The sequence below is a fragment of the Triturus cristatus genome, chromosome 4_2 (assembly GCF_964204655.1).
Source record: "Triturus cristatus chromosome 4_2, aTriCri1.1, whole genome shotgun sequence".
In the NCBI taxonomy this organism is placed as follows: Eukaryota; Metazoa; Chordata; class Amphibia; order Caudata; family Salamandridae; genus Triturus; species Triturus cristatus.
Genome location: NC_140586.1, coordinates 948,482,946 through 948,508,774, shown reverse-complemented (window position 1 = coordinate 948,508,774; position 25,829 = coordinate 948,482,946). Strand labels below are relative to the sequence as shown.

Here is a 25,829-nt window from a genome sequence, read left to right as displayed (position 1 = left end):
AGGGCATTGGTACTTCACAGGCCTACCAGGGGCTGCAGCATGTATTATGCCACCCCTGGGAAGCATTCTCAATCTGACACCACAGGTCTGCTACTGCAGCCTGTGTGAGGTAGTGTTAGCACTCCTCACGGAGGTATAGGTTCCTATATCTCGCCATACACACACATATAAACCTATCAATCACCCCTATTGCAGGCCCTATCAATCCTGAGGGCAGGGTGCTTGGTTTACTATGTGAGGGGGTGCTTCTGCATGAGCAGGACCCCTCTGCAGCTGGCAGAGTCTATTCGCTGCTGCTGTTTGTGGATGCGGTTAAACCATATACTCTTAAGTGCAATTTAACCTTGCGGTAAATGCTAACTTTGGAATTACTGCATCAAAATATGTTGTGTTTGGTGTCAAACAACTTGGAATCATACCCCCACACCAGTAACTGGTGTGGGAGTATGATCCCACCCTTCTAGAGGGGATGACATGTACCACTGTACTAAACGGTAGAAATCTCCTAGAGCCCTGGCATCACAAAATGGATGCCACCAGCACAGACACTGGGCTGCTCTCCTGCTGCTGACCGAAACTCGCAGTGGAGGGAGCCCAACAAAAGACATCCTGTCACAGGGAGGTGTCACCACCTCCCAGACAGGATTTAGTGTATTGGAGCTGAGTGGGTGCACTCTTGGAGTGCTTTGAAGTCCTGCACTGGGGGAGCAGTAGGCTCCTCTGTGCATATGCCAGCTCAAACTGGTTCAGGGGCTACCTGCCCCTGCTCTGGTGCGAAACTGGACAAAGGGAAGTGGGTGTAACCACCCACTACCCTGACCCTCCTAGAGGAGTGGTCATAGAGCTAGTCCCTCCCCTATCTTCACTAAAAGATAGCAAGCATTGCCAATGCAATTCAGATTAACCCTGGACGATGCTCTACAAAGAAGAATCCTGGCCCTTCGACGTTCCACTATCTCTGGAAGACTGAAGAATCTCCCTTGGAGTCAAGGAGTGACTCCCCTGCTTGGCAGGCACCAGTAACTTTGATCTTAATCTAGGGTTTAGGATCTGGGGCGGGACCAAGACAGTCCGGCCAAAAAGAAACAGGGTTGATGGAGAGGGAGTTGCCGAGAAACATGAGCTCGGTCTTATCCCCATTGAGCTTACGATAAGAAAGTTCCATCCATCCAGCAACTGCCTCTAGGCATAGACCCAGGGATCCAGATGACCTCTCGGGGTGGTTTAGTGCCACCACGAGCTGAGTGTCATCTGCATAGGTGACAATTTTTATGCCGAAAGGATGGACAATCTCAGCCAGGCAGCTCATATAAACATTAAACAACGTGGGGCTCAGGGACGAGCCCTGAGGTACCGCACAGCTTAACGGCAGCTGGTTGGACACCACATCTCCTTCAAACACCTGGAAAAAACGATCAGTAAGAAAGGATCGAAACCAAGCTAAGGCCGTGCCGGAAACACCAAGGTTTTTAAGGCGGCACATCATAATGTTATGATTGACAGTGTTGAATGCGGCACTAAGGTCAAGAAGGATGATTGCCGCCGTGCCGCCCTGATCTACAATCTTCCTCGCCTCCTCAGTTACAGCTAAAAGGGCAGTGTCCGTCCCCAACTGAGAACGAAAGCCAGTTTGAGAGCAGTGAAGAAGATAATTGGACTCCAAGTACTCCACTAACATGGTATTCACATGTTTCTCAAACAACTTGCTCAACCAAGGAAGGAGAGATATGGGACGATAATTAGTTAGATTGGACTGATCAAGAGAAGTTTTTTTTTTAAAAGAGCCTTCACCCGGGCACATTTCCAAGTAGGAGGGACCACACCAGAAGAGATAGATAAATTTAATAGATCGAGAATGACGGGACGAATGGTGTTAGTGACCAGGGCAAGTGACTGAGGACAAGCAGGGTCAATGGGGGAGCCTGAGGTTACCATGGACATGATCAGGTCAAGTGAGGTGAAATCTAAAAGAGGAAATTGCTCTAATGAAGACTGAAGTTCCTCGACCGATTCTGCCAGTTGACAGGCACTTGAGTCATTATGAGAGGCTGGGAAAGATAGATAAATATTTAGGATTTTTTGATGGAAAAATTCCGCAAGATTGTTACAGCGGGTTTGTGCCCCCTCTAAGATTTGAGCTTTCTGAGGTAGGGTTACTAAAGTTTTAGCAATTTGGAAGATCTCCTTAGGAAAATTTGAGGCTGAAGTAATTTTCTCCTCATAGAAAATGGCTTGTGCGGTTTTAATTTCAGTTTTATACATTCTAATTAATTTCCTATAGTCTAGTTTCCTGGATTCGGAATAGTTCTGCCTCCATCTTCTCTCTGACCTTCTACACATTTGTTTTAATTCTCTTAATTTAGAGGAGAACCAGGGCGCCTCCCTTGGTTTGCATTTCCTATAGACGTGTCTTTTGGGGATAACTGAATCCAATGTGCTTGTGATCCAATGATTAAAGTTGTCAATGGCCAGATCCAGGCCGGCGGTATTAGCTGGTCTGGAAGGTCTAGAAGCTTCAAGAGCAGCGGTCCAGAGGCAAGGTGAAAGCCTCGACCAATTTCTTGCCAACACTGGTACTTTATTAGGGGAAGAGGTGGGACCACGCCCCTCACACACCAAGGGGATCAGAAAATGGTCTGTCCATGGAAGTGGAATAGGAGTACCAACCACCAATTGTTGTAGGTTACTAAAAACCGGGTCGAGAAGATGACCTTTAATATGGGTGGGTATGAGTCCTTTTTGAATAAGTTGAAATGCTGAGAGGTTCATTGAGAGCTCTTTGGCCAAGTGATCAAGAGGGTCATTTAAATGAATATTGAGATCTCCAAGTACGGTAAAATTAGAAGGAACTAAGGCCAAGTTAGAAATAGAGGTGGAGAGGCTAGTGAGAAACTGTCCTACAACCCCGGGGGGTCGATAGATTAAAAGGCCAGAAAAGGTATTTATCGGGGAGAAATCTATGGCGAAGGCCAAGCTCTCACAATCCACAAGGGTGGTGGTAGTAGTACGACAACTAAAAATCTCCTTGAAAATAATAGCTAGACCCCCACCTCTGCCGATTTTACGATCAGCCCTATGAATTAGGTAGCCTGGTGGGAGAGTTTGGACGAGGACCGGATCAGCCTCACTATGAAGCCAGGTCTCAGTTAGAAAGAGAGCGTCCGGTTTTAACTTATCCAATAATAATGTAAACTCGGTTGAATGTTTTAAAAGTGACTTGCAGTTCAAAAGAAACAATCTGATGGAAGGAGGGGGAGTAACAGAACCCCCTATATTGTTATGTACTTGATAAGTAAAATCACAATGCATACAGTGAGGGAGACCATTGGCAATATTCATTGCGTGAAAACAATTTGCACTAGAATGTCCTCGCATCCCATACAAGGATTGTGGGCTGTAGCTAAGAATGCTTCTCAAGCAACTACCAGGGGGGTGGTCCCTGGTCCCGCTCGTGCGCGGACGGGCGCAGACGGGTTTGCCTTTGGCGCGCCCGCTGCGCGTCGGACTGAGCATCCGGTTTTATGTCCTAGAGGGAAGCGTCCACTAGAGCACTAACCTCACTACCGGAAGTCACCTAGGTCTCCCTCCACACAATAGGGACTTCACCCGCGGTGGACCGGGGACAGAGACAAGGATATAATGGCAGCCAGTTACAAGTAGGTAGAATCACATTACAGAATATAATCACAATTTAAAAACATGTAGCAGCATATGTGGTGAGGTTAAAAAACGGAGATTCAAAGTGATATATAAACAAATCAAGTTCTGACGTGTGCTAAATTCTAACAGCTAGTTTTAAAGCCAGCAAATATACAATTTCCTCCAACAAAGCTTTCTGCCCTCCAAACGCGCGTCCGCTGCGCGTCGGACTGAGCACCCGGTTTTATGTCCTAGAGGGAAGCGTCCACTAGAGCGCTAACCTCACTACTGGAAGTCGCCTAGGTCTCCCTCCACACAATCGGGACTTCACCCGCGGTGGACCGGGGAGAGCGACAAGGATATAATGGCAGCCAGTTACCAGTAGGTAGAATCATGTTATAGAATTTAATCCCTTGGGGACGCAGAGGGCTGTGTGAGAGAGGGATCTAGGCACGCTTGGCGATGGCGATAGGGTTGAGGCCATTCAGGGTGCCAGGGAGGTGGCAATTAGAACTCTTTTTGGTCTTATTTAACTACAGATCCTACATAGGACCTACTACTCCAGAACTTTGTTGCACCGAATAGGGCGGACGGCCACCTCTCTGCGTAATGTGATGTGGAGTTGTCCGGTAATTCAATGTTACTGGGTAGAGATCATGAGAATAATGTCCCAGGTCATGGGACTAGCGATCCCCATGGTGGCCAAATGGCACCTCCTGATTATCACGCGTGAGGTGACATGGCATAGTTTTCGCAGAATATGACTGGCCCTGGCTTCAGCGGTTGGCAAGTGTAATATTGCACGGGGTTGGGGAGCCAGCTCACCCCCCAGGGTGGAAGATTGGGAAGCAGATCTTGATTGGTGTCAACGGGTGGACACAGGGTGCATCTCAGCAGGGGCTGCCCTTGTAAATGGGAAAGATATGGGAGGGATGGTAGAGCTACCGGGCCATGTGACTGGCCATGAACTAGTGAAAGTTAAATATGTACCATCCTTGCAATCTAGTTTTATGTAGTGGGATTTGGCCAGGGAGTGTCAGGACAAGCCAAGCTATGTTACTAAGTCTATATTTGCAGACTTTGTGTTTTTGGTCTAATCACTCTCACTAATGTGCACCGTATTGTCGTTGTCAACACTATCGATTGAGCACTAGTTCAATAGGAATATGCTACTTACCAGTATTGATCTATTTTTGGCATGTAGAGCTGCAGATCCACATACTAGCATAGTAGATCGCCATCTGGTGTTGGGCTCGGATGCTTGCACGTTGTTGTTGTCTTGGAAGAAGTCTTTGTGGTCACGAGATAGGGGACTCCTCCCTTGGACGATAGTGCACATGGGCATCAACTCCATCGTTAGATTGTTTTTCGCCATGATGGGAAATGATGGAGTTAGTAGAAGAGAGAGAGAGATGTCCACGTGTGATATCTAAGTAAGATAATGCTGGAACAGATACTGGTCCCGGGGAGGTGGGTGGGCGTGTGTGGCACTGCAGCTCTACATGCCAAGAACAGATGCATACTGGTAAGTAGCATATTCCGTTCGAGGCATATGAGCTGCAGATCACACACTAGCATAGACTATATAGCAGTATCTCCCCTAGCGGTGGTCACCTGTATCGGCTGCAGTAGTTTGAAATAAAGTTTTAAGGACAGCTTGGCCCACAGAAGCTTGTTGCTTTGCTTGATCGTCAACACAATAGTGTTTAGTGAAGGTGTGTGTTGTAGACCATGTGGCTGCCTTACAAATGTCTTCTAAGGGAATGTTCCCTAAGAATGCCATGGAAGCCCCTATTTTGCGTGTGGAATGCGCTCTAGGGGGAACTGTTAGTGTGCGTTTAGCTTTCTGGTAGCATATTTGGATACATTTAACTATCCACCTAGCAATCCCAGATTTGGAGATGGGTTGCCCTTATGTGGTGGAGAGAAAGCCACAAACAATTGTTTTGTTTTGCGGAATGATTTGGTTCTGTCAATGTAGTAAAGAAGGGCTCTTTTAACATCCAAGATATGAAGAGCTCTTTCCGCTACAGAGTCTGGGTTTGGAAAGAACACTGGTAACTCTACTGATTGGTTAAGATGAAAAGGTGATTTGACTTTTGGGAGGAATTTTGGATTTGTCCTTAGAACCGCTTTGTTAGGGTGTAATTGTAAGAATGGTTCTTGTATGGTTAAAGCCTGGATTTCACTTACCCTTCTGAGGGATGTGATTGCGATAAGGAAAGCTACTTTCCATGTGAGGAACTGTAGTTCGCACTTATGCAGAGGTTCAAATGGGGGTCCCATGAGCCTAGTAAGAACAATGTTTAGATTCCACACTGGAGAGGGTGGTAATCTGGGAGGAATAATCCTTTTCAGTCCTTCCATGAAGGCTTTGATCGCAGGGACTCTAAAGAGTGACAAGTGCTGTTGATTTTGTAAGTAGGCTGCTAGGTGGAGACGTATAGATGAGTATGCTAAATTACATCTTTGCAAGTATAGTAAGTAGCAAGGAATATGCTACTTACCAGTATGCATCTGTTCTTGGCATGTAGAGCTGCAGATCTATACACTGTGCATAGCTCGCCATCTGGTGTTGGGCCCGGATGTTTGCAGTTTGTTTTTCCTCTTGGAAAGTCTTTGGAAGTCACGAGGTTGGTGACTCCTCCTTTTATTCGTATTGCGCATGGGCTTCGGCTCCATCCTCAGATTGTTTTTCGCCAGCAGGGAAAGATGGAGCGTAGTGATAACAGTAAAGAAACCCATGTGTGTTGTATCTACATAAGATAGACTGGAACGGATACAGGTAGCCGGGGAGGCGGGTGGGCGTGTATAGATCTGCAGCTCTACATGCCAAGAACAGATGCATACTGGTAAGTAGCATATTCCGTTCGAGGCATATGAGCTGCAGATTATACACTGTGCATAGACTATATAGCAGTACCCAACCCTAGCGGCGACCACCGGCATCCGTTGCAGTTGTTTGGAACAGTGTTTTTAATACAGCCTGGCCCACACTAGCTTGTTGCTTGGTTTGCACATCTACACAGTAATGTTTTGTGAAAGTGTGCGGTGTTGACCATGTCGCTGCTTTGCAGATGTCATCTAGTGGTATGTTTCCTAGAAAAGCCATAGAAGCCCCTATCTTCCTTGTAGAGTGGGCTTTAGGGGGAACAGATAGCGTTCGTTTTGCTTTGTGGTAGCAAATCGGTATGCATTTTACAATCCACCTAGCTATCCCTGATTTAGAAATAGGGTTGCCTTTATGTGGTGGAGAGAAAGAAACAAATAGCTGTTTGGTTTTTCTGAAAGGTTGTGTTCTTTGGATGTAGTAAAGTAAAACACTTTTAACATCCAGTGTGTGTAAAGCCCTTTCCGCAACGGTTTGAGGTTGTGAGAAAAAGACTGGTAATTCTACCGACTGGTTTAGATGGAAGGGAGAAATGACTTTGGGTAGAAATTTTGGGTTGGTGCGGGGTACCACCTTGTTATGATGCATTTGAAGAAAAGGTTCCTGTATGGTGAGTGCTTGTATTTCACTAACCCTTCTAAGGGAAGTGATGGCCACTAGGAATGCTGTTTTCCATGTGAGAATTTGCAGCTCACATTTATGTAATGGTTCGAAAGGGGGTCCCATTAGCCTTGTGAGAACTATATTCAAGTTCCAGACAGGTGAGGGTGGTACTCTGGGTGGAATTACTCTTTTGAGGCCTTCCATAAAGGCTTTAATGGCAGACACCCTGAAAAGTGATAGGTGCTGCCTGTTCTGTAAGTAAGCAGCAATTGCTGCGAGGTGTAACCGAATGGATGTATATGCTAGGTTACACCTTTGGAGATGGAGCAAGTATATAATGTGCTGTATGGACACATTTAGAGGATCGATTGTGTTGTTGTGGCAGTAAACAACAAATCTTTTCCACTTTGCAGCATAGCATGCCCTAGTAGTAGGGCGTCTAGCTTCCCTGATAATATTCATGCAATCAGGGGGAAGGTTAAGGTATCCGAATTCTAGGACCTCAGGAGCCAGATCGCAAGGTTCAGCTGAGCTGGGTCCGGGTGCCTGATCTCTCCATGGTTCTGGGCTAGGAGGCATGGTGAGAGGTGTAGCTTTTGGTGTGGTACTACTGAGAGTTCCAGCAGTGTGGTGTACCACGGTTGTCTGGCCCATGTTGGAGCTACTAGGATCAGTGTTAGGGAATGCTGTTGTAGCTTTCGCACCACTAATGGAATTAGTGGGAGAGGTGGAAAGGCGTATGCAAATTTGTTTGACCAGTTCATCCATATCACATTGCCTTTGGACAATGGGTGTGGATACCTGGCGGCGAAGCTTGGGCATTTTTTGTTTTCGTGGGTGGCGAATAGATCTATGTGTGGATGCCCCCACTTCTGAAAGAACGGATGAAGAACCTGTGGGTGAAGTTCCCATTCGTGAATCTGTTGCGTTTGTCTGCTGAGCAGATCTGCCACGGTGTTTTGGACTCCTGGGACATGTTGGGCCAGGAGAAAGATTTTCTGTGGAATTGCCCATCTCCATATGCTCTGTGCTAATTGAGAGAGCTGTGGAGAGTGTGTGCCCCCCTGTTTTTGAATGTAGTACATGGCAGTCATGTTGTCTGTGCGAATGAGGATTGCCTTGCCCGCAATCTGCGTCTGGAAGGATTTTAGGGTGAGGAAGATTGCCAGTAACTCCAGATAGTTGATGTGGAGTAACTTCTGTTGCGGCGTCCATGTGCCCTGTACGGTGAGATGTAACAGATGAGCTCCCCAGCCGGAGAGCGATGCGTCTGTTGTTAGTATTATTTGTGGAACCGGGTCCAGGAACGGTCGACCTTTGGAAAGGTTTGTGGTGTTCCACCACTGCAGAGAGCGATGGGTGCGACCGTCTACCAACACCAGATCTGTTAGTTGCCCCTGGGCCTGGTTCCACTGGCGTGCCAAACACTCTTGGAGTGGACGCATCTGGAGTCTTGCATGGGGCACTATGAAGATGCAAGAGGCCATCATCCCTATCAGTTGCATAAACACTCTTGCTGGGAGAGAGTGTTGAAATATGAATTTCTGACGCAGAGCCTGTATGTATGCAATCCTGGCAGGATTGGGATAGGCTATGGCTTTTGAGGTGTCTATGGTAGCACCGAGGTATTGTTTTGTGTGTGATGGTACCAGGTGGGACTTTTGGTGGTTCACCCTGAAACCTAGCTGGTGAAGTAGTTTGATCGTAGCGGCGGTATGTTGCACATATTGTTCGTAGGACGTGGCTTTTATTAGCCAGTCGTCCAGATACGGGAAGACGTGAATGTGCGGTCTTCTGATGTGTGCAGCCACTACCGCTAGGCACTTGGTGAATACCCTTGGTGCTGTTGTTACCCCGAACGGGAGCACCTTGAACTGGTAGTGTTGCCCGTCCACCACAAATCTGAGGTACTTTCTGTGAGACTGGTGTACTGAGATGTGAAAGTATGCGTCTTTCAAATCCAGAGTGGTGAGAAAATCGCTCTGGGAGAGGAGCGGGAGAACCTGTTGAAGGGTTACCATGTGAAAATGGTCTGAATGTATGTAAGTGTTTAGAGGTCTGAGATCTAGGATAGGTCGTAGAGTCTCGTCTCTCTTTGGAATCAGAAAGTACAGGGAGTAAACCCCTAAATTTTGTTGATTTATGGGGACCTGATCTATGGCTTCTTTTTGCAGGAGGAAGATCACTTCCTGTTTTAGTAACGTAGTATGTTACTGAGAGATAGGGCGTTGCCTGGGCGGAATGTTTGGGGGGTAGATGTTAATTCTAGGCAATACCCTGAACGAATAATTTGTGTCACCCATCTGTCTGAGGTGATTGTCTCCCAGACGTGAAGGAAGAAAACAAGTTACTTACCTGTTACTTTGGTTCCCCAGTATTGGTAACTTTCATAGATTCTCATGCTTTGTATCATTCCCCGTCGTCGGAATGGGAGCCTCGGTAACAAAATATATATATATATACATATGTATAACCATAGAAACAAAAGAGAAAAATAGGCCTAGGCCTCATCTCATTTTGTAGTATATCACCCTCTTTGTGTAAAAGAGCCCAAACTTTTGCCAGGGCCAATCAGCACAGCCTCACCCTCTGGAACCTTCCTGAGAGAGCTCAGAGCCTCAGATTTTCGTAGCCGTTGTGCCAACAGCCACTACCTTAGTAAACCGGCAGAGCTTTCCCAGGGGAGGTGGGTGGGCGCATGAGAATCTATGAAAGTTACCAATACTGGGGAACCAAAGTTACAGGTAAGTAACTTGTTTTCTTACCCCAGTATTGGAACTTTCATAGATTCTCATGCTTTGTATCAGAATAGCAAGCAGTAGATCACGACAAGCACATTTCGGTAATTACATGGCTTTACAAAATCATCTCAGTGCACATGATAAAACAACCATTACTGAAACCAAATGTGCTTACCAGGATGGAGGGATTGTAGGGAAAGCTCACCTCTCATTGAAAAAGATTCCGGAGGACTGCTTGACCAACCGCAGCGTCAGCTCGTCCCACCGATTCCAGGCAGTAGTGCTTCGTGAAGGTGTGTACACTGCTCCACGTTGCTGCCCTGCAGATGTCCTTAATCGCCACTCCAGCAAAGAGAGCCACTGAAGACGCCATCGCTCTCGTAGAATGCGCCCGGGCCCTTTTATCCAAAGGTTTGCCCGCAGCCTGATGACAGTACTGAATTGCACTGGAGATCCAGCGGGAAATGCCACTCTTAGCGAGCGGTAACCCCTTCCGTGGTGCACTGTAGGCGATAAATAGTTGAGTAGACTTTCTGAAAGAGCGTGTGCGCTCCAGATAGAATTTCAGGCATCTTTGGACATCCAAAGAATGCAATGTTCGTTCCGCTTGAGTGGAAGGACGCGGAAAAAAGGAGTTCAAAATTAAGGGTTCATTCAAATGAAACTCCGAAGGCACCTTCGGGATGAATTTTGGGTTGGTTCTCAAAATCATGACATCCGTCTTGAACTGTAGAAAAGGCTCCACTATAGAGAGAGCCTGGAGTTCACTAACTCTCCTAGCCGAAGTCAATGCTAGGAGAAGGGCCAGCTTCCAAGATAGGAACTTCAAATCCGCTTTGTGAATCGGCTCAAAGGGCGCTTTCATCAGTTGAGCCAGTACCAGGTTAAGTTGCCAGATAGGCGGAGGTGGCCGGACCGGAGGATACATCCGAAATAACCCCTTAAGGAACTGCTTAACAATTCTTGCAGACCATAGAGATGGCCCCGATGTCTTCCGTCGAAAGCGGGATAAGGCAGCCAGATGCACCTTGATCGAAGAGTGCGCCAGACCTGATTTTGCCAGGGACAGGATATAGGGCAGAATCTGATGTGGCCGGGATTTGTAAGGATGGAGTTTATTCCTCTGGCACCAAAGGCAAAATCTCTTCCACTTTGCCCTGTAGGTCTTATTAGTGCTTGGTGCCCGTGCTTGAGATAGAACATCCCTGCATTCCTTAGACAGATTCAGATGGCGGAATTCTCTGTGTTCAGGAGCCACGCTGACAAGTGAAGTGATTCCGGATCCGGATGGAGGACTTGCCCCTGATTTCTCGATAACAGAGATGGAATCAGTGGCAAGCGAATCTGGCGATCTTGGGAGAGAAGTAGGAGTTCCGAGTACCAGAACTGCCGCGCCCATGCTGGAGCAATGAGGATCATTTTGCATGGTTCTGCCCTGACCTTCCTGAGAACTCGAGGAATGAGGGGAATTGGAGGAAAGGCGTAGCAAAATGCGCCGAACCAAGCAATCGAAAGGGCATTCCCCAGAGACCCTCGCTGGGGAACCTTGCTTGCGTAAAACCGGCACTTGGCGTTCTCCGGGGTCGCAAAGAGGTCTATGGTCGGAGTACCCCATTTCTTGAACACTGCCTCCAGAGTGGCCTGATCCAGCTCCCACTCGTGTGTCACCTTCGTCTGCCGACTTAGAGCATCCGCTGTGATGTTGAGACACCCCGCCAGGTGCTCGGCTCGCAGAGTGATCCCGTGAGAGATGGCAAATTCCCAGATCACCTGAGCTTCTTTGGACAGCGTCCGTGATCTCGTTCCCCCTTGCTTGTTTATATAGTGCATGGCCGTAGTGTTGTCTGTCCGGACCAGCACTGCACGGTTCTGAAGTCTGGGGAGGAACGCCAGCAAGGCTAAGTGAATGGCCCTCAGCTCCAAAAGATTGATGTGGCGCAGTCTGTCTGCTGGACTCCAGTGACCGCTGACCTGAAGCTCCTGGAGGACAGCTCCCCACCCTTCTAGGGAAGCATCCGTGGTCACCACCATAGGCGAAGGAGGGACTCGGAACGTTAATCCTCCTGCGATGTTTTCCTTCACCAGCCACCATTCGCAAGCCGTGCGCATGGCAGGTGTTATCCATACTTTGTCGTTGAACGATCCTTCTGCCTGACGCCACTGTTTGTCCAGCTCCTCCTGTAGAGGACGCATATGTAGCCTGCAATGCGGTATCAAAGGTATGCAGGATGAGATTGATCCGAGCAAGGACTTGTACTGTCGAACCGATACATGTCTCTTGTGCAGTATTAGACGAGCGGAAGCGGCCAGTTTGCCCTGACGCTCCTCTGACTGACGAGCCGTGCATCGTCTCGTGTCCAGAATTGCCCCAAGGAACTTCCGTGACCTGGAGGGTATCAGTTCCGACTTGGACACATTGAGCTGAAGACCCAAATGGGCGAACAATCTTATGCAAGTTGACACAGCCTGAGACGTTGCCCTGAACGATGGAGCCTTGATGAGCCAGTCGTCCAAGTACGGGAACACTTCCAAGGACTGTTTTCTCAGGAAAGCAGCGACTGGTGCCAGCATCTTCGTGAAAATGCGGGGTGCCGACCGAAGGCCAAACGGGAGCACCTTGAACTGGAAATGGCTCTTGCCTACTGTGAAGCGTAGATATTGCCTGTGAGCTGGGTGGATCGGAACATGAAAGTAAGCATCCTCTAAATCCAGGGATGCCAAAAAATCTCCCGGATTGAGCAGCCTTAGAATATCCTGGAGTGTGACCATCCTGAAAGAGAGCTTGATGAGATAGGTGTTGAGCTCCCTGAGGTCTAGTATAGGACGCCATGCCTCCTCCGTCTTCCGAACCAGGAAGAACCTGGAATAAAACCCCTTGCCCCTTTGTGAAAGTGGCACAGGCTCTATCGCCCCCTTGATGAAAAGCTGGTGGGCTTCGAGATGTAAGAGTCGGAGATGTTTCGCTGCACGGGCGTCTGGAGCTCTTGTTGGAGGAAGATCTTGGAACTCCAACGTATGGCCACTCTGAACTATGTTCAAGACCTACCGGTCTGATGTTAAACGCACCCAGCTGTCCAGACAAAAAGATATCCTGCCCCCGATCGGTGTTTGTGGCAGGGGAGGAACAGTAGCCAGAGCCAGGAGGCCGCTATTGCCTCTTGGCGTTGTCTCGTCCCTGACGATTCTGACGTCCTCTCTGGGACTGCCGAGAGAAAGACGCCGACTGTCCTTGGCGCTGGCTGGAATATTGTCCTTTATAGGACTGTCCAGATTGAGAGGAATACTGTCGTTGGTTTCCTCTGTAGTTAGAAAACCCCCGACCACGTGCCCCCTTAAATGGCACCTTACGGTAGGTCAAAGAGCCTAAGGACTTAGCTGTATCGGTGTCCTTTTTAATGCCTTGGAGGGCGTCATCCACATGCTTTCCAAAAAGCATCTCTCCGTCAAAGGGGAGGTCCAAGATCTTATTCTGGACCTCCTGGCGAAACCAAGTCGCCTTCAACCAGCCTTGGCGGCGCAAGACGGCTGAGCCCGCCAAAGCCCTAAAAGCAGTTGAGGCAATGTCCATCGCACAGTCGATGACTTCCGAAGAGCATCGTTCTCCCTCCAACAGCACCTGTCTGGCTTCGTCTTGACTAGTTTCTGGTAGCTGGTCCAGGAATGGTTCCATATCACACCACATCTGGCGGTCGTATCTGCCCAGAATAGCCAGAGAATTAGCTGCCCGCACCAACAAGCTGGCCATGGTGGAGAATCTTTTACCCACATTGTCCAGTCTTCTGCCTTCTTTATCTGGAGGCGTGGTTAAAGGAGTGGACGGATTCTTAGATTTACTTTGAGCAGCTTGAGAAATAACAGAATCCGGCTTAGGTTGTCCTAGAAGACACGCAGGACTGCCCTCTGGTGCCTTGTATTTCTTCTCCAGCCGGGGAAGAACCGGAATGACGGTTGCTGGATTCTGCATTGTCTTCAGTCCCTCATCCCAGACATGTTCTATAATGGGAATTGATCTTACAGACTTCTTATATTGGGCTTTAAAGTCATAAAGGAAGCAGTCGGACTGCTCCGCCGTAAAGGGCAAACCAAACCTCTTGGATGCCCGTTCCATCAAATTATGGAAACCCCCAATGTCCACCGGAGGCGATATATTTGTCTCTCGGCCTACAGCATCAGGATCCTGTGTATCATCAGGGTCCCCATCTGGATCGCCTGGATCTGTAAGAGGGATCACCTGTCCCTCGTCGTCTTCGTCCGTATCTCCATCGTCCGCGTCATCATCAGCAGGTTCCGTACCTGAAGGTTGGGGAACCACTAAGGGCAGCACTGGTGAAATGGACCGAGGTACCTCTCTTGGTAGAGGTGGCAAGTCCATTGGTATGTCACGTGGCACTTCCAAAGGAGAAGGACGCACTGGAGTGCGATCCGGCAACGTCGGAAAACGAGATCTATAGTCTTGCAGCATCTGTTGCAAATCCGACACCAAAGCCACTGGCAAGGCAATTAGGTCCTGCCTTATAGGGCGGGGGCGTAATCCCTGTTGGTGCCTCTCCTGCCCCTCTGGGCCATAAAACTCCTCCGTATCTGTGTCCTGCTGTTTGACATTCAGGTCTGAAAGGCTGTATGCGTCCCCAAACTGCCCATCCTCCTCATCCTCCTCCGAGTCCTCGAGAAGCATGGATGGTGGCAAAGGCGTGACCCGCCTAGGGGAAGTCATGTCCGGTGTAATCACTAATCTTTGGGTTGAGAAATCCAAATTTTTCGTCGTCGACGGTCCCGTCGGCGGTCTCGTCGACGGAGTCGATGGCAACGGGATTTCCAATGTCGACGCACTCGACGACGACTGAAAGGCAACTGTCGTCGACGGAGCTGAAATCGTCGTCGACGATGAGGCCGTCGACAGTCCTGTAATCCTCGTCGACGGAGCAGTCGTCGACGGAGCAGTCGTCGACGGGGCAGCCGTCACCGGAGCAGTCGTCGACGGAGCAGTCGTCGACGGAGCAGTCGTCGTCGGAGCTTTCTTTTTCGTCGACGTAGTCTGTTTCATCGTCGGCGGAGCACCCGTCGACAGTCTCGTCGACGAACTTGTAGTCATCAACATCGACGAACTCGTCGTCGTCCTCGTCATCGTCGACGTGGTCCTCGTCGTCGACACCGCCGTCGACAAAGTAGATATTGTCGACGGTCTCGTGGACGACCCCATGGAAATAGGCTTAATTGAGGAGATCGTCGTCGACGTACCTGCTGCCGCCTGCGTCGACGGACGCGGTTTCTTCAGTGGCACCGACTGAGGAGTTTCTGCAGCCTGTTTCTTTACAGGTTTCTCCTTCTGGGACGGAGGGGTAGATGTAGCAACCCCCTTATTGTCCTTAGGGGCTATGTCCACAGTAGCCCGTCCCTGCCTCTCCTTTACACTGTCGTGAGGAGATTTTTTGGGACCAGCCTCCTCAGACCTGTCAGAGATCCCGTGAGGGGCTTTGAGAGGAACCTTGAGAGGGGGTTCCGCAGAAGTGGAGGGCGATGACCTACCCCTCTTCTTCGATCTCCTGGAGGAGGTACCAGAGATAGATCCTTCCTCATCCGAAGAAATGACCTCCCTGGTCTTTATCTTCTGCAGCCACGTCAGCAAGCGCCCCTCTCTGTCTCTCAAGGTCTTGGTCGAAAAGGTCCGACAGATTTTACAGTCGGTGGCCTTGTGTTCCGGGTACAGGCAGTATATGCAGTTCTCATGCCTGTCTTCCACAAACAGCCTCTTCTTCCCACAAGAAGCACAAGCCCTAAATAAAGCTTTCTTCTCCTTTTCTGACATTCTGTCTCAAAAGATGGTAATAAAGATATCCAAAAGTAACTCTGTGAAAAACTGAGCAGAGCTCAGTGGAGACTCCCTAGCACAACGTGCGGTAGAAAAATCTGAGGCTCTGAGCTCTCTCAGGAAGGTTCCAGAGGGTGAGGCTGTGCTGATTGGCCCTGGCAAAAGTTTGGGCTCTTTTACACAAAGAGGGTGATATACTACAAAATGAGATGAGGCCTAGGCCTATTTTTCTCTTTTGTTTCTATGGTTATACATATGTATATATATATATATTTTGTTACCGAGGCTCCCATTCCGACGACGGGGAATGATACAAAGCATGAGAATCTATGAAAGTTCCAATACTGGGGTAAATGTTGTATTCTGCCCCCGACCGGAGTGGAATGGTCTGGAGGGAGCGGGGGAAAGTCATTGGGCAGGAGGTGTGGCAGAGCGGGCGGTATTTGTCTTGCCTCTGCCCTTATTATTATTGCCTCTGTATCCGCCTCTTTGATAACCCTTTGTGAAGGTAGAGTGAGGAGGGGATTTGTAGGACGTGGATGCACTAACCGAGGAGTAGCCTCTGCCCGTGCCCCGAAAGGAAGAGCGGCGAAAGGAGCGCCTGGGAGTGTGTGACTGCAGGGCTCCCATGGATTTCGCGGTGTCAGTATCTTTTTTCATCTTTGAGGGCTTCATCAACTTTGGGGCCAAATAGATGATCTTGGTCGAATGGGTGGTTTAATATAGAGGCTTGTACCTCAGGTTTAAAACCTGAAACTCTGAGCCAGGCATGGCGACGGAGAAGGACACTGGTGTTTATGGCCCTGGAGGCTGTATCTGCTGCATCTAAGGCACAGCGTATAGAGGTATTAGTTATTGTTTTTCCCTCTTGGATCAATTCATTAGCCCTATTCTTGTACTTTACAGGGAGATGGTGCATGATGGTCTCTAGCTCATCATAATGCGCCCTGTCGTATCTGGCGAACAGCGCTTGCGTATTGGCGATACGCCATATATTGGCGGCTTGTGACGCAGTGCGCTTCCCTGACGCGTCTAGGAGCTTGGACTCTTTGTCAGGTGGTGGTGCTTCGCCTGACGCCTGAGAATTTGAGCGCTTCCTAGCTGTAGATACCACTAGGGAATCCAATGGTGCAGGGCCTTTAATGTATGAAGGGTCTGTGGGGGCGGCTTTGTATTTTTTCTCTATACGGGGGTTTAGGACCCTGTCCCTGACTGGGTCTTTAAAGACCTCAGGTGCATGTTTAATTACTCCCTTTAACATAGGTAGAATGGCAGTAGACCTATGTGCATCGTCGAAGGTGTCTAGGAGAAAATCTTCCTCCACTGGGTCAGTATGTAACTCCACCCTGTGGTAGTGTGCCGCCCTTTGTAACAAGTGGTGAAAGTCTAAGGAATCTTCAGGTGGAGATGGCCTAGATGGGTAGAGGTCATCCTGTGGGACATCTGGGATGTCCGGATTGTTCTAGTCGTCACATGGGTCTGGAGATCCAGTAGGGGTGGGGTCTTGTGGCACATCTGCTGGATCATAATAAGGGTCTCCCAAATCGTCTGGGACAGGAGACAAGGTTGGGGAACGATGAGGTGGAGGGGGTGGAGGTGGGGAGGGTGGAGGAGGTGGGGAAGGCACCCTGAAAGGAGAGGTAGCAATGTCTTTCCTCTTTGGAGGTGGAGGTGGAGCTGGTTTGTCCAAGTGTCTCTTTTTTGAAGACAATGTCAAGTGTCCAGTTTTTGGGTCCTTGGTGAGTGTCTTTTGCAGAGGATCCGGCGTGAAAAGTTCTTGCGACACCGGTTGTTCGGTCGGCGCCGAAGTTTTCGGGGCCGACGGCTTTTTAGGCTTGTCTAAGCCGTGCTTCTTTGGGACCTCCGATTTTTTGGTCGGTGCCGAAGAAGGCTTTCGGCACGCGAGTGTCGGTGCCGAAGAAGGCTTCGGCACGCGAGTGTCGGTGCCGAGGGCCTTGTGATGTTTGGTCGACGCCAGAAGAGCAGGTTTCGACACCGAAGGCTTTGGTGCCAGGTTCGGTGTGGAGGTGGAGGCCGAAGGGTGTTTTTCGGTACCGGTGGTCAGCTGGCTCGAGACCCGAGCTGCCGGAAGGCTTAATAGGCTTCTTTGCCGGGCCCGAAGGTGGGGTGTGAGAAGCAGTATCCTTGGTCTTGCCTAGGCCCGGAGGCGAAGGTGTGACCGAAGCCTTTTTGGGTATCGGCGTGGGAGGAGGTATTGTACTCACGACCCGCTGCGCCGGGGGGATGTCTTCCACATCTGAGTCGTCATCCTCGGAAGCACTGACGAGGTCGTTGTCCTCCTGTTCGATGTTCTGCTGTCCCGGAGCTTCGACGTCGTCCCCGAAGATGTCGACTGGAGCGGAGGTCGAGGAGTGCGCCATGTTGCGTCTAGCCCGTCGATCTCGAATAGTCTTTTTAGAGCGAAAAGACTTGCAGGCGGGACAGTCTCGGGCCTCGTGTTCTGGGGAGAGGCAGAGGTTGCACACCTCATGAAGATCGGTCTGGGGAAACTTGGACCCACATCGAGGGCACTTCTTGAAGGGAGTTCTTTCCATCAGCCGAGACAGGAGCCGGAATAGGCCCGAAGGCCGCCGTCGACGACCGGAATCGAAGAAGTGCCGAAGAGAAGGTGATTAAGATGATTTATTATCTGAAGAGGCTCGATGAGCGAGGATTTTTGCGTCGATCGTTGAACTGGAAAGTTCGGAACCGGAGCGCGAAGTATTACATCCGAGCCCGATGGCGGAAAAAACAATCTGAGGATGGAGCCGAAGCCCATGCGCAATACGAACCAAAGGAGGAGTCACCAACCTCGTGACTTCCAAAGACTTTCCAAGAGGAAAAACAAACTGCAAACATCCGGGCCCAACACCAGATGGCGAGCTATGCACAGTGTATAATCTGCAGCTCATATGCCTCGAACATGATGTTCTGGATGGATGCATCCAGTGGGTGTATATTATTGTTAGTGCAGTAAATGGCAAATCTTTTCCATTTTGCAGCGTAGCACGCTCTAGTAGTAGGTCTTCTGGCTTCTTTTATAATGTTCATGCTGTCCGGTGGCAGGTTAAGGTAACAGAACTCTAGGACTTCAGGAGCCAGATCGCCAGATTCAGTTGACCTGGATCTGGATGTCTGATCTCTCCATGGTTCTGGGTTATTAAGGAAGGGGAGAGATGACGTTTTTGGTGTGGAACTAGAGAGAGTTCCAGTAGTGTTGTGAACCAGGGCTGGCGTGGTAGGGAGATGGACTACATTAGCTTTTTGGGATTTTCACTTTTCATTTGCATTAACCATCGGAGAGGCCTATGGTCGGTTTGAACTAGGAGTGCCTCTGGTATTCCTTACAAGCAGGGTAACAATGCATGTCAATATTGACTCAAACTGGTTGGCAGCAGAGTTGACCTCTGGTTTTGAATATTTGCAGGATTTAAGGTACAGGGGTCACTACTGACTGGAGTTACTTAGCAGGATAATAGGTCTCAGGGGGGCAATACTGACTGAAGCTGGTTAGTATGATCACTAGTCCCAAGGTGCTAGTATTGGCTCAAGTTGGCTAGAATGATAACAGGTCCCAGGGGCCAGTACTAACAGGAGCTGGCTAGTAGGCTTACATACGGGTCCAAGGGGCCACTACTGACTGGCGCAGGCTCAAAGAATAACAGGCCCAAGGGTGGTGGGGGGTGCGAGTGGCACCAGTGACCGGAGTTGGCTAGAAGCATTGACGACCTTTGGTACTGATTATATGCAGGATTCCAGGTCACAGATGGCACGGCTGAAAACAGCTGGATAGCAGCAGTGGTGGCCTCTAGGAAGAAGGAATTGAGAAAGCATAACTGGATATACTGGTTTCTTTAATGCCGATAATTGTTTACACATGAATGCCATAACGTGCATTGATATATTACATTACCAAATTACAATATTCTTATATTAATTTGATGTGTCTGTTCGCCTTAATATGCCTGCAAAGTTACATGATTCCATTAGGGCTCAGAACCATTTTATTTAGTGATGTCCATCTGCACACTTTCCTGCATCTTGTAGTAAATTGAATATTGGCAAACAGAAGTGTTATTTCCAGAAACAGTGAATTCTGCAGCTTTTCTGTGAATCTTTTATCTGCACCTCACGGACTCCTCACATTCTTCTTGAGAGAAGATCCTGCCTCCTACTCATTAGTGTTGTTTCAGTAACTGTTTCTATCACGTGTTCATGTTTCGTTGACTTGTATTAGGAGAAAAGTGTATAAAAATACATTATGTAGCATTAGCATTATATACTCCAACTTGCTTGAGGGTGGATGCTCTCGTCCATTGCAAAGACAATTGTCACTTGTTAGTTTGTTTGGCCTTTTGCTATTTTTGCATTAAATGTATGATAGATTTGTTGGCCTTTCCGGTGTGTTGTGTTTTATTTTACATATCACAAGAGATGACGAGGAAAATGACAGTCCAGTATACACATTCTTCATATAAATCAAGTCACAGTATACTGTTCTGGAGGTTCAGTCCCACAGACATTATCTCTAACTGAACGCAGGCACCCTAGGAAGCATGTGCTTTTCAAACCAGTTGCCCTCTGATGCGGCGTCCTCGCTATTGGATAAGTGAAAATGTCCTGAATTTTAGGAGGGTTACCGTATCTAGTGCACTCTGTTAGGCAGTGTTCACCTGTGGTAGTAAGATGTTAATAGGCACCTTATCACCTAAGCCCAGTGCAGGGCTTGAGTTATAGAGCTCCTCACGCTGTGGAGAAGATTAGATCACATTTACCTGTTTTCCCATATTTGGTCCTGATGAAATACCAACAGATTGCTCCATGACTACACAAGGCATGAAAGATTTTGACCTGAAGTATAGACCCCAGCTTACCAGCAGGTCCATAGGTGATCAATACTTTCACATAGTGATAGGGGCCATTAGTTCCTCAATTTCTCTGCCACTGTTTTTAATCTCAACATGGACCAGGAATAGTGATAGGGGCCATTAGTTCCTCAATTTCTCTGCCACTGTTTTTAATCTCAACATGGACCAGGAAGATCACAATAACTATATTGCGGCAACTGGTCGATAGTTAATCTTATATTCAGACTTTCACCAATCTCACATCTTATGACACAACATCCTGTGTCCTACTATGCTCATCCGCCGTATTTATTAAAAGATCTCCGACAAAGTGCCCTCTTGTGGTGCCCGCCAGGCATTGTAGCGCCGGCCTGGTGCGGAGTATGGCCCAATGATGAAGCATGTCACCTTCAGGTGAGTGAACGCAACTTGTCTTACAAGCACATGCTTCCTAGGGTGACTGCGTTCAGTTACAGATAATGTCTCTGGGACTGAACCTACGGAACAGAATACTGTGATTTGATTGTGTTTTATTTTAACAAATGTACATAGCAGATATTGGTGCTTGCTTGTTTCACAAAAATGATCGGATACCTGCCTCAGAGCGAGTATCGGGTTATCATGTTGCTGCTACAAGGTCCTTACCTGTGCGAGTTATCGGGATCGATGCAGGGGGCAGACCCAAACCAGCCACACGTGGAGATCAATGACAAATACTGAAGAATTAACAGAGCTTCCAAGCTGTTGACCATAACTTAATTGACCTTGAAAATAAAAGACACGTTTTTAGTATTCTGGTGACTCATGACCATAAAAAACAAAGGTTATCAATTCAATATTGTGTCAAATACTTAAAAAATGGAACTGGAGGTGCTGAATCGGATGTTGTCCTAGCGACACCTTCCACCACTATTGCTTATGGGACTTGTAGTTTTGTTTTTCTCATTAAAAGGATGGGCTCTAAAGTCCCAGTGTTCCAAGCAATGTTGGTCAAAGTCAGAGGCCTGACGGAGGATTAAGCATGACACTGCTCTGCTTAGCAGTGAGATGACTGACAGTTCCCCAGCCCTTCCATTCTTTGATAGACAGAGGCTCGTCGGCCATTCCTATTTTTTTTAAACGACAAAGAAACCTTTATTGCAGCTTGTGTCACTGAAGAGATTAAACCTCTGGGCGAGTTTAACTACTGACAAACATGAACAATCAAGAACATGAGTTTCTGGTAAACCATCAAGCACCCAATCAGAATCAGCCGCCCTTCACATCCAGGAATTCTTGAGGCTTTGGAGAGGATGAATTGCACGTGGTATAAGAGGAACACTACATCGACTCAAAGCTCACTTCTCAGGGATGGACTGAAATGCCAGCCTCATGGCACACTTAGCCAGTTCTTCACCTCCTCCTCCTCAAACTGTTGACCAGCTATCAGGGCAAAAGAGCCAGCAGCAAAGTATCGCTGGCTTGGTTCCGGACCAGGCAAGGCGGTCAACTCCTTACTCCTCCAAGTCAGCAAGCACTCTGGTCGAGCCAGACCTAGCACCACATGAATGTTCCCCCTCACAACTATTTTATTGGTACTAAGGATAAGTTACTTACCTGTAATCCTAGTTCTCTTCCAGGGGTATCCTCATCAAAGTCATAAGCACTGAATATTCCCGCCCATGTGCGGGGACCCCGGAAATAATAAAAATTAAATATGAAGAACATATATATACAGCTCTGTATATGTATAAACATATATTATTTTTTCCCAAGCAAATGCAGCCCCCATGCTGGAAGACTATGAGGCCTCCATAATCTTTTTGCCTTCCTCCCCAATAAATTCGATTATAGGGATTGTATGTGTTTGTTTAACAGGCTGATCTTTGAAATCGTACAGGAAATAATCCTTCGTTAATTTGAACGTTAGTGCTGTCCTATCCCTTAACTGGTGGAATTTGCATATCAACAGGTGGTGAGTCACCAGGTAGCACCGGAGAGGGAGATGGTGTTTGGGCATGATAGTTATCCCACTCCGCCATACCATCATCATCATCATCATCAGAATCGCCACCATCATCGAGAATCTCACCATCCTCCCTGTCCAGAGGAATTTCTTCTTCTTCTGCAGTATCATGAGGAGGTACTGTCCGAGTTGAAGAATGTCTCAGCGGTACTGTAGGTATTACTACAGAAAGTATTGGAGCCGGTACCGGTACCGGTTCCGATATAGTTGTTGGCACCACTGGAGTAAGCGGAACCACAGACACTTATGGTGATAAAGGAAAAAACGCCGATTATAGTTGTCACAACCGATTCAGCTAAACCTTCTTCTGAATCTTGATCTGAGTCAGTGGTAAAACAATGGTGAAGGAAGGCGGGAATCCTCCACCGATATAACCTCACCCGACATATCTTGTCAAGTACTCGGTGGTAATGGTAATAAAGGAACAGCAGCAAAGGACGAAGTAGTTGCTGTATATGTCAAAGAGATTTGGATTTTTAATGACCTCTGTGCAGAAGTCGTCTACCGATGAGACTACAGTCGACGGGCTCTGAGGCATAGAAGGCTATTGAAGAGATCTTCGTAGACGGAATCGTCGACAGAACCATCGTCGACGGAACCACCATCGAAAGATTCATTGCCGACAGAACCATCGTCAACGGAATCATCGTCGACTGAATCATCGTAGACGGAACCATCGTCGACGGAACCATCGTAGACGGAACCACCGTAGACGGAACCACCGTAGACGGAACCACCGTAGACGGAACCACCGTAGACGGAACCACCGTAGACGGAACCACCGTAGACGGAACCACCGTCGACGGAACCATCGTCGACGGAGCCATCGTCGACGGAGCCATCGTCGACGGAGCCATCGTCGACGGAGCCATCGTCGACGGAGCCATCGTCGACGGAGCCATCGTCGACGGAGCCATCGTAGACGGAATCACCGTAGACGGAACCATCGTCGACGGAATCATCGGCGACGGAATCATCGTCGACGGAGCCATCGTCGACGGAGCCACCGTCGACGGAGCCATCGTAGACGGAGCCATCGTCGACGGAGCCATCGTAGACGGAGCCATCGTAGACGGAGCCATCGTAGACGGAGCCATCGTAGACGGAGCCATCGTAGACGGAGCCATCGAAGACGATGAAGCCATCTTTGAAAAACTGGAAAGTTGAAAACCTCACTAGCCTGAGAACTAAGTCTCGTGGGCGACACAGCAGTATTCAAAGAAGAAGAAGTGGCAGATGTCATAGTCAGAGACATTTTCTTCTTTTTAAGAAAAGGAGTAGGTAACTCCTGTACACTACTGCGTTTTGAGGCTGTGTGGGAACGGCCAGAAGTAAAGTTTTCTACCTCAGAAAATTACTTCATCTTTATCCTTAAGTCTCTGGAGCCACAACAAGAGACGGCCTTCCCTGTCTTTCAGAGATTTTTGTAGAAAAAAAAAAATTCTACAGAATTTACATTCACCCACTTCATGGTTAGGGTAAAGACAGTAAATACACTTACTGTGTGGATCTTCTGAGAATAACGTAGCTTTCCACAAAAGAACAAGGTCTAAACAAAGACTTCTACTTGAAGTCATCCTGAAGAGAAAAAACTGAGCAGAGCTCAGGGAGACTCCCTTTCACAAGACGTGCGGTAGAAAATCTGAGGTGAGGAGCTCTGAGGAGAAGGTTCTAGAGAGGAGCTGGCGCCTGATTGGCCGGAGTTCGGACTAACATAATGACAGAGATAGACTGCGAATGTCTTTTTTCTCTTTCCATGTATCTCTATGGAAATTTCATATAGGGACATTCTTGAGGTTATTATATGCTTATATCTCTGTTTTTATATGATTACGTATGTATAGGTATATGAAAACAAGTTACTTACCTGTAACTTTGGTTCCCCAGTATTGGTAACTTTCATAGATTCTCATGCTTTGTATCATTCCCCGTCGTCGGAATGGGAGCCTCGGTAACAAAAATATATATATATATACATATGTATAACCATAGAAACAAAAGAGAAAAATAGGCCTAGGCCTCATCTCATTTTGTAGTATATCACCCTCTTTGTGTAAAAGAGCCCAAACTTTTGCCAGGGCCAATCAGCACAGCCTCACCCTCTGGAACCTTCCTGAGAGAGCTCAGAGCCTCAGATTTTCGTAGCCGTTGTGCCAACAGCCACTACCTTAGTAAACCGGCAGAGCTTTCCCAGGGGAGGTGGGTGGGCGCATGAGAATCTATGAAAGTTACCAATACTGGGGAACCAAAGTTACAGGTAAGTAACTTGTTTTCTTACCCCAGTATTGGAACTTTCATAGATTCTCATGCTTTGTATCAGAATAGCAAGCAGTAGATCACGACAAGCACATTTCGGTAATTACATGGCTTTACAAAATCATCTCAGTGCACATGATAAAACAACCATTACTGAAACCAACTGTGCTTACCAGGATGGAGGGATTGTAGGGAAAGCTCACCTCTCATTGAAAAAGATTCCGGAGGACTGCTTGACCAACCGCAGCGTCAGCTCGTCCCACCGATTCCAGGCAGTAGTGCTTCGTGAAGGTGTGTACACTGCTCCACGTTGCTGCCCTGCAGATGTCCTTAATCGCCACTCCAGCAAAGAGAGCCACTGAAGACGCCATCGCTCTCGTAGAATGCGCCCGGGCCCTTTTATCCAAAGGTTTGCCCGCAGCCTGATGACAGTACTGAATTGCACTGGAGATCCAGCGGGAAATGCCACTCTTAGCGAGCGGTAACCCCTTCCGTGGTGCACTGTAGGCGATAAATAGTTGAGTAGACTTTCTGAAAGAGCGTGTGCGCTCCAGATAGAATTTCAGGCATCTTTGGACATCCAAAGAATGCAATGTTCGTTCCGCTTGAGTGGAAGGACGCGGAAAAAAGGAGTTCAAAATTAAGGGTTCATTCAAATGAAACTCCGAAGGCACCTTCGGGATGAATTTTGGGTTGGTTCTCAAAATCATGACATCCCTCTTGAACTGTAGAAAAGGCTCCACTATAGAGAGAGCCTGGAGTTCACTAACTCTCCTAGCCGAAGTCAATGCTAGGAGAAGGGCCAGTTTCCAAGATAGGAACTTCAAGTCCGCTTTGTGAATCGGCTCAAAGGGCGCTTTCATCAGTTGAGCCAGTACCAGGTTAAGTTGCCAGATAGGCGGAGGTGGCCGGACCGGAGGATACATCCGAAATAACCCCTTAAGGAACTGCTTAACAATTCTTGCAGACCATAGAGATGGCCCCGATGTCTTCCGTCGAAAGCGGGATAAGGCAGCCAGATGCACCTTGATCGAAGAGT

At 48.2% G+C, this 25,829-nt stretch overlaps 1 long non-coding RNA gene across 3 annotated transcripts in view; it reads right to left on the bottom strand.

Annotated features, from left to right (window-relative positions):
- LOC146839060 (uncharacterized) overlaps positions 1-25,829 on the bottom strand; it is a 316,080-nt gene that overhangs the window by 211,109 nt on the left and 79,142 nt on the right. For 2 of the 3 annotated variants that reach the window (XR_014960769.1, XR_014960770.1), the window contains exon 4: positions 21,175-21,293. This is a non-coding gene — a long non-coding RNA (uncharacterized LOC146839060). Of the gene's footprint in view, positions 1-19,169; positions 19,491-21,174; positions 21,294-25,829 lie in introns of those variants that run through there. The other variant, XR_014960771.1, reaches the window with a different exon arrangement.